The sequence below is a fragment of the Psammomys obesus genome, unplaced genomic scaffold, assembly GCF_907164565.1.
Source record: "Psammomys obesus unplaced genomic scaffold, mPsaObe1.curated_primary_1811, whole genome shotgun sequence".
Taxonomy (NCBI): domain Eukaryota; kingdom Metazoa; phylum Chordata; class Mammalia; order Rodentia; family Muridae; genus Psammomys; species Psammomys obesus.
Window position 1 is genome coordinate 6,248,213 of NW_026596244.1, and position 7,834 is coordinate 6,256,046.

A 7,834-nucleotide genomic window follows, 5' to 3' on the forward strand; every position below is an offset into this window, starting at 1 on the left:
CCCTGGGCCAGATGGTTTCAGTGCAGATTTCTACTAGACCTTCAAAGAAGTGCTAACACCAATACTCCTCAAACTATTCCACAAAATAGAAACAGAAGGAACATTACCAAACTCATTCTATGTAGCCACAGTCACCTTGATACATAAACCACACAAAGATTCAACAAAAAAAGAGAACTTCAGACCTATCTTTATTATGAACATGGATGCAAAAATAATGAACTAAATACTGGCAAACTGAATATAAGAACACATAAAAGATATCCACCATGACCAAGTAGGCTTTTTTTTAAGTCTTTATTAATTACACTTTATTCACTTTGTATTCCCCCTGTGGTTCCCTCCTTTCTCCTGTCCCAATCCCTCCCTTCCTCCACCCTCTGCATGCATGCCCCTCCCCAAGTCCACTGATAGGAGAGGTCTTCTTTTCTTTCCTTCTGATCCTAGTCAATTAGGCTGCATTGTCTTCTTCTGTGGCCTGGTAATGCTGCTTCCCCCTCAGGGGCAGGTAATTAAAGAGCAGGCTAATCAGTTCATGTCAGAGACAGTCCCTGTTCCTATTACTATGAAACCCACTTGGATACTGAACTGCCATGGGCTACATCTGTGCAGGGGTCTTAGGTTATCTCCATGCATAGTCCTTGATTGGAGTATCAGTCTCTGGAAAGACCCCTGTGCTCAGATTTTTTGGTTCTGTTGCTTTCCTTATGGAGTTCCTGTCCTCTCCAGATCTTACTGTTTCCCACTTCTTTCATAAGATTCCCTGCACTCTGCCCAAAGTTTGCCCATAAGTCTCAGCATCTGCATTGATAGTCTTCAGGGCAGAGCCTTTCAGAGGTCCTCTGTATCAGGCTCCTTACTTGTTCTCTCTTTTCTCCTTCTTCTGATGCCCCTCAGTGGAGAAATGGATGCAAAAATTTTGGTATATCTACACAATGGAATATTATTCAGCATTAAAAAAACAAGGAAATCATGAAATTTGCGAGTAAATGGTGGGATCTGGAAAAGTTCATCCTGAGTGAGCTAACCCAGAAGCAGAAAGATGCACATGGTATATATTCACTCAGATAGACATATAATATAGGATAAACCTACCATAATCTGTACATCTAAAGAAACTAATCAAGAGGGAGGACTCTTGCTAAAATGCTCAATACCTATCCAGAAAGGCAAAGTTTTTTTTTTTAATGTAAGTTTATAGGTTAAAGATCAGGTTCACCTGAAATGAAATCTTGAAACATCAATATGACATGCTTGTCATGTGAATAAACAAACATCAAATTCCTTTAAGCTTGAAGGCTTTGCAAGCATGACATACCAAGATTGTTATGACCCTGGCACTGTGGGAAACAGTATCACTTTGCTTTGTCATGTGTTTTGTACATATTTCCCAGACAAAGCATCAATTCTGGTTAAGTGCTTCCCAATTACTGTCACTTATTCCTACTACTAGCCAGGAAGTTTGCTTACATCAGGCTCATCTTAAAAATGACACTAATGCATTTCCAGCAATATGAAAATGTAGGCTTTTTTTGGCAGTATTTTTGAGTAGTAATGTTTACTACTAGTGCTACAAAAAAGAAAATTTTCAGAGAGAAATGAACATTCTCTAACAAATTTTCACTGACTAATGCATGCCCAAAATAAATATAGAACAAGTTGTGAAGCACTGAAAAAATTAGGTTTTGTAGGAGTGAAGAGAACTCATTTTACTGTACTTCAGAGAAAGATAACTCAAGACAATATAATGGACTTTTGTATGTCAATAGCTAATACATACCAGAAAAAGCTGCAAATGGTATTTTCTGCCTGATGCCTACGGGGAAAACATCAACTTCTTATATCCTAATAAACAACAAGAAAATTGAAGGTAAAGGAGTAGTGACGATGTCATCCAGAAAGAGGACATACTGTGAGACAGAAGTTTGCAGGGCTTCCTGTGATAAAATGGTAAAAACAGACGGGATGAAACTCCACAGCAGTCTCCTTGTCTGTCTGAAGAAAGGAGAAAAAGCTGTCAACAGTATCGGAAAATGTCACCAAATGTCAGATATAGAACTTCTGCAAACTAAAGAAGAACATATTCCTAGAGATAAAGCTTGCTGCACAAATCTATTGAAATTCTATAAATCAAATGTATGAAAACAGCAGAACTCAATAGGCAAGACTGTCAACACTAATAATCAGAGTCAAATAAAAGTTCCAAGCGAGAGCAGGTTAGAACTGGAAGAGGATGGTGGGGAATGGGGGAGCATACAGAAGAAATAAGGAGCTGGCGAGTCACTAGAACATTACTTTGAGGGGTAAAGGAATCCTTGATATATGTGGGTGCCACGTCCATGACTGCCTATGGAGCCAGATTACATGCCAGCATTCTGCTTGTCCCTTTCAAAGTGATGTCACTTTCTCCTCACAATAGTCATTTACAGCTGTGTAGCTGTTTTCATTTAAAGTCAAAAAGACTCGACAAAATGCTTGTAGAAACTGACCAAATTGCAAAGGTCGTTTTAAGGCAGAATACATTATTGTGAAATATAGTATATGCATTTCCTTGATCTTGTAACTTTCCTGCTCTAGTCCTGTGTTAGGATAATAATATTGTGAGGGTTGTTTTTTTTTTTTTTTAACACATACACTTGGGCTTCATAGTTCATTTTAGTGATGTTTCAATGTTTAAAATAATGAGTATAATTCTGTAGTAAATCTTGAAAAACAAATCTGTGCTGCCTTGTGAAAATCTAATCTGAATAGTGGGACCCTTCTCTGTTAATACACAACTAAATGAGAGGTGCTACCAATTGGCCGGTTTGACCCCAATATAATCTCACTTTAGGTACTGAAGAGGGGGTGGTGATTTAGTTACAAATAATTTGACCTCTGTGCAGGACTCTGTGATGATAGCCAGTGAAAACTTAGAAAACATTTGAAAAAAAAATTAGGGATTTGTTTCAGCTCAGCTTCTGCTAAGCTTTATTCTGACAATAATTAGTCAAAAGCATGATTGCTGAAGGCCACTTTATAATGAAACGATGTCATCTGCACAGAGTCGGATAATTATCATCTAATTTATGGTGCCAGGCTATCTATCGCTTTCTAAATTTTTTAAATTAGCAAATGCATCGTCTAAATTATTTTCTACCCAGCATTGATCATATTCACAACACAACCTCCTGGGTGACATCCCTCACTAGATAATGCAATTCTGAGATGGTGAAGAGGTAGTAAGGTATTTCTTCCTAAGGTGATGCTGCACAGATCAAGTTATTCATCATAGTCACCCACAGACAAATAAAACCACATATACACAGGTCTGGAATTCTCTTATAGCACAGACAGCCAAGAGGCTCCTGCTATTGTACATGCTTTCAAAATTCTTACTTAACTTGGGCCAGACACAAAACTATTTGTTTGGGGAGAATAAAGCTCTTCTGAGTATATAATTAGAAGGGGTTTTAGATAAGAATAGCAGTAGCAACATTGCAAAGAAAACTCTGATGTCTTATTGTATGAAGATTTTTAGAATTAAATGATGAAAATGCTAGACAATAACTGTAGGCACATTCTCTGAATTCCATAACTTCACAAGAATGCACACTCATCATTTATTCATGCCCAAATCTGTTTGAAACAACAGAAAACATAGAATGCAAACAGTTTCACCACAGTCTTTGGTTTCAAACCCCCTGAGCAAAGAAGAATAACCATCGGGGATTTCCTAAAATAGTCATAAAGGGAAAGGACAACAATAGTTCAGAAATTTGAAGAGTGGTTCAGACAAGCAATTCCAGGAAAAATAAAAGCTTCTTTCTGAGAGATGCTCACTGGGGCTTGAGTTCCTTTCTAAACCAGGAGGTTTCTGTTATGTGAAAGATGAAGTGGAAATCTGCAACAGCCATTCTCAGACAGATTTTCTGTCTAGCAGGAATGCCTGCAAGATTGCTTCTACTTAACAGATGTAGAGTAACTGCCTAACTGGAATAGAGGCCATATCCATCTCCCATTGTTCTAAATAAAATGCATTTACTCAACTTGGACAATCACCTTGCCTTATTTTTATGTGACCGATTTAAGAGACATTTTGGTTTGATACACACACACACACACACACACACACACACACACACACACACACATTACATTAATGTTGTTCTCCCAATCTCTATAATTTCTGTCTACTCCACTCAGGGGGCATTTTCAGCTGCCTGACTGAGACAGCTTGCTAACTGGTGGAAGTCTCACAATCCTTTTCCACTGTGGTCTATTCTCCCAACTAGATTAGCTCATGTTTTCCCTTTCTATGAAGTCATACTACAGGTTCTGTTTTTATTTTTTATTATTAATTACACTTTATTCACTTTGTATCTCCCCATAAGCCTCTCCCTCCTCCCCTCCCGATCCCACCCTCCCTCACCTTTCTGCATGCATGCCCCTCCCCAATTCCACTGATAGGGGAGGTCCTCCTTTCCTTCCTTTGATCTTAGTCTACCAGATCACATCAGGAGTGGCTGCATTGTCTTCTTCTGTGGCCTGGTAATGCTGCTTCCCCCTCAGGGGGAGGTAATTAAAGAGCAGGCCAATCAGTTCATGTCCCTCTTCCCATTACTATGTAACTCACTTGGACACTGAACTGTAATGTGCTATATCTGTGCAGGGGTTCTAGGTTATCTCCATGAATAGTCCTTGGTTGGAGTATGAGTCTCTGGGAAGTTCTCTGTGTTCTCTGTGTTCAAATTTTCTGTTTCTGTTGCTCTCACCTCTTACATAAGTTTCCATGAACTCTGCCCAAAAGATAGACATTACCGGAGGGTAAAGAGTTGGAAGACGGCTTTCCAAACAAATGGATCCAAGAAGCAAGCAGGAGTAGCCATTCTCATAGCTGATAAAATAAACTTTCAACCAAAATTAATCAAAAGAGATGGGGAAGGACACTTCATACTCATCAAGGGAAAATTCCAACAAGAAGACATCACAATCCTGAACATCTATGTCCCAAATACAAGGGCACCCACATTTGTGAAAGAAACATTGATAACACTTAAACCACATATAGATCCCCACACATACTATAGGTTCTTAAGTTTAGAATAAAGCCTCTTCCCATGGCTGAAAGGGAGCTTATACTTAGTCCTAAGCATTTCTCTTACCTTCTGTCCTTCAAAATGGGAAAGAATTCTTGCTCTATATGCCTTTATTGTCTCAGATATGTGAATAAGGACAAAACGTGTTCTTCTTATGATAAGTATGAATTTTCGATATAGGCTGCATTTCCTTGCCCACAGAAGTGTAATTGGCCCACTATCCTAACCAGGGGATCCTGAGAAGCGACACAACTCAGAAACAACCAGGAACAAAAGAGACCCTAAGTGGCAACTCAGGGAGGACCAGATGTAACTTAAACCTTTAAGAAAAAAAAAAGGGTTTTGGGGTGAGTGTACAACATTGGCTGGGTCAAGGGTGCTGGAGATGCCTCATTTGCAGAAGGAGGGCTTCTAGGTGCTGCTTGACATGACTTTATAAAGGAAGAGGAAGTTTAGCCTGGTTACCACGCTGCATGACCTCCTGCAGGGGCAAAGGTGGGAGCACAGAGCTACCCAGGTCTGGGTAGGGGGAGCAATCCTACTCCTGAAAATCTCAGGACAAGATGTCTGGGGTTTTGGACAATCCTTTACCCCACTCTTATGCCAGGCTGCCCTCTCCATTCCATGACTATTCCAGGCCCACAGGAGTTGGTATCAGAATATGCAATCATGTAATGGATTATAATATAATATCTGATCCTACTGACATCCTACAGTTTGAGATAAAGATGCTACTTTTAACTATTGATACATATTGCAGTATCTTCATCTTCCTGAGCTTATACCAAGATGATAATTTTATCTATTTTCTTATTTTTCTCTATTTTATTTAATATTGTCCTCAGAAGGGTACTAATGTTCAACATGGAAAAAAAAATTTAAAAAAACTTTCAGTTTCAACTTATTCTAGAATAGCTGTCTGTAAATAAAGTTAAAAAAGTAGAAAAGTGGGCATGCACTATTACAGATTAGATTATAAAAAGAAGTATTCAACTCAAGAGTTGATTTTCAGAATGATATTTATCTGAAGTTATAAATTAGCCTAATAAAATGTATGTGTCTAATATTTAAAGAAATGTCTGAGAAACATCATACTCTTGATGTTTTAGAAAGTCACTATGATTCTTTGTAGTCAAGGGATAAACGGCCAATGGTCATTATGATAGTGCTGTGTCAACAAAGTATGTGTAGTCTGGTACATAACACAGTCATCTTAGAAACTGTGTTCAGGACTACAGAGAATAGAACATTATTTACATAGTGGGCAGAATAGAATTATACACAAAATAAATTTTCTAACTTTTTATAAGGTATATTTTAGCTGAAATTTGAATAGAGGTATCTTTACAAGTGGCTAACTATATTTGAAAGTTAATTTAAAAACTGTAAAATTAAAAGCTAAGTTGTAGTATAGGTAGTCTTTTTTTTTTCTAGTAGACAGTATTAAGAATAACCTGCAATATAGACCTCTGAGAATGCCTCTGGGGAATTATCCTGACAATATTCATTAAGAGAAAAAGACATGATGATGTGTATGCCATTAGTCCTTGACTGGGATCTGATCCTGTATGAACAGCGACAGGGAAATGAGAAATAGCTTATACTTGGCTTTTTTTACTATCAGATTGTGAACACATTTTGACATGCTGTTTCAAGTGTCTGTCACCTCTGCTTCTCTGCCACACTGTGAAAGACTGTACAATTTGGACTGTGAGTGTGAATAAACCCTTTCTCCTTGAAGTTACTTTTGTCAGAATATTTTATCATAGTGTAAGGAAGAGAAACTTGCACAAGGGGAAAATAGATTTGTTTTTTAACTCAAGATTCTTTAAATCACTTGAGGTATTAAAAATACATTCATTATTCAAAGCATTAATGAAAAATCACCTTTATTGCTAAAAAAGTGTTATATATGCTTGGGAGATCTAGAGACTTTGCTTTTTGTAAGCCAATAAATTGTTATAACTCTAGAACTTTGTGGAGGTGAATAATTTGTCTTAAATTTCTAAATAAGGAACTTTGAGTGTCACTATTTTAGAATGCATATTCTGTTAACTACTAAATATAATTTGGCAAAGAAGAAAAGTCACATTAATGACAAGGACTGACAGCTAGGCTTGGTGGCACATGTCTGTAATCCTAGCAGTCGGGAAGGTACAGGCAGGTGGATCTCTGTGAGTTCAAGTCCAGCCTGGTCTAAAAACCAGGTCCAGGACAGACAAACCCTGTCTTGAGAAAAAAGAAAAAGACTAATATAATGTTTAACCTGTACCTGGAACTATTTCTCCTAAAGTGAATTCAAGGACAGTACAAAGTAACCAGTACATTAAAAAAATCAGACAAGTACCTTCTTATTTTAAAAAAATGACATAAACAGCAACAATGAAACTATATAATCACGACAGATAGTCTGTCACAGACTCAGTTACTGTAAATGTTTATTGCAATTTCAACTGTGTTCATGAAACTAAAGACTGGTGAGTGGCAACCATTTAACCAGCATTTTCTTCAAGCAGGCCTGAGAGGCAGAGATATGTAGTCAATAATGTTATCTGTTCTGTGAAGACATCCAGAGCTGTGAGATCAAGGATACCAAGATTCAAAAAGACGCTTGGAACTTGATCTCGAGATGAGAAAACAGTGGCAACATTAACGTCTATCGATGCAGAAATGCGGTCAACTCAATTCCTGTAGGCTCCATAGAAAAGAAAAAAAATCACAAACTGAAGGATCTGGATAATAATTTTGAAGCTGTG